General features: G+C 61.2%; 1 long non-coding RNA gene across 1 annotated transcript; it reads left to right on the top strand.

The window, feature by feature from the left end:
* Nucleotides 1-206: 206 nt before the first annotated feature.
* On the top strand, nt 207-1,568 carry LOC104531093 (uncharacterized). The gene is made up of 5 exons (XR_728072.1): nt 207-304; nt 440-536; nt 648-731; nt 956-1,041; nt 1,532-1,568. It is a non-coding gene; the product is annotated as an uncharacterized LOC104531093 (long non-coding RNA).

Genomic DNA, 1,568 nt, shown 5'->3' with positions numbered 1-1,568 from the left:
TGGAAGGTGTCCCTGCTGCTGGCAGGGGGGTTGGGACTGGAGGAGCTTTAAGGTCCCTTCCCACCTGTGTCATTTAGTGATTCTGAGGAAGCCCCACGTCCAGCCTCAGTCCCCTCCCAGCAGCAGACCTGGCCAGCACTGAGGCAGCAGATGTGCTGCTGTTGGTGCTCCTGCTCTAGATTTACAGGGATTGTCCTCCTGTCCCCAGCTGATCCAGTTCAAAGCAGACATCAATGCTGTGAACGAGCACGGGAACACGCCGCTGCACTACGCCTGCTTCTGGGGACACGACCAGGTGGCCGAGGTGAGGGGAAGCATTTGGACACGGGCAGGAGCCTGGGGCGAGGGAGGTGGCTGAGGAGGGACGGGGCTGGGAGTGCATGTAGAGGCTGAGAAGAGGACAGCAAACTCTGCAGGTGGTTGCTTTCTCCTCCCTCAGGACCTGGTGGGCAACGGGGCCTTGGTCAGCATTGCTAACAAATACGGTGAGACGCCCATTGACAAAGCCAAGACACCCCTGCGAGAGGTCCTGAAAGGTAGGAGGGTCTCATCCTGACACCACAGCCCACCTCTGGCTCCTGCTGCAGCCCCTGCGCTCAGCACCAGCCAGCTCTCTGCTTCTGCTGCCCAACTCCTTGTCCTTCCAGAGCGTGCGGAGAAGCTGGGCCAGAGCCTCACCAAGATCCCCTACAAGGACACCTTCTGGAAGGGCACGACCCGCACGCGTCCCCGTAAGGACAGAGCCTTCCCTAGGGGGGATGCTGCTGCAGGGACAGCCCAGCTCTGGGCTGGGGAGGGGGTGACAGTCCCCACTGCCACCGGCTCCTTGTGGAGGTGGAAATCCCCTGGCTGAAGGTGGCTCCTGGTGGGAGCGAGGGGTCCCACTGGCTCTGCCTCTGTGGTCCCAGGTGAAGGACCATGCAGCCACCAACCACCTCTCCTCCTTTTCTTACAGGAAACGGGACTCTCAACAAACTTGCTGGAATAGACTTCAAACAGCTGAGCTTGAGCCAAAAACTCAACGAGAACCAGTCAGGAGAGGTACGTCAGCCTGTTGCCCCCCGGGACGGGGTAGCTGCACCCATGCAGACCCCTGCTCTCCCCCAGCCCCTGGCTGGCTGCGGTGTGCAGAACTGGGGCACAACTGCTCGGTGGGTTTCCAGGCCAGGCGTGAACTTGCTGGAATAGACTTCAAACAGCTGAGCTTGAGCCAAAAACTCAACGAGAACCAGTCAGGAGAGGTACGTCAGCCTGTTGCCCCCCGGGACGGGGTAGCTGCACCCATGCAGACCCCTGCTCTCCCCCAGCCCCTGGCTGGCTGCGGTGTGCAGAACTGGGGCACAACTGCTCGGTGGGTTTCCAGGCCAGGCGTGGGCCCAGCCCACGCAGAGTGGGGCACCTGACGATGACAAAGTGACTTTGTCATCGTCAGTCCACGTTGCTGTGGACTTGTTGGTCCCGTGGGCCCCACAGCCTGGGGAGGGGACCGGGTGTCCTCTCACAGTGACTGTCTCCACTTGTCTCCCTGCAGCTGTGGAAAGGGCGCTGGCAAGGCAACGACATTGTCA

The sequence above is a fragment of the Antrostomus carolinensis genome, unplaced genomic scaffold (assembly GCF_000700745.2).
Source record: "Antrostomus carolinensis isolate BGI_N321 unplaced genomic scaffold, ASM70074v2 scaffold37390, whole genome shotgun sequence".
In the NCBI taxonomy this organism is placed as follows: Eukaryota; Metazoa; Chordata; class Aves; order Caprimulgiformes; family Caprimulgidae; genus Antrostomus; species Antrostomus carolinensis.
The sequence above is the reverse complement of the archived record's forward strand: the minus strand, read 5'-3'. Positions and strand labels throughout refer to the sequence as shown.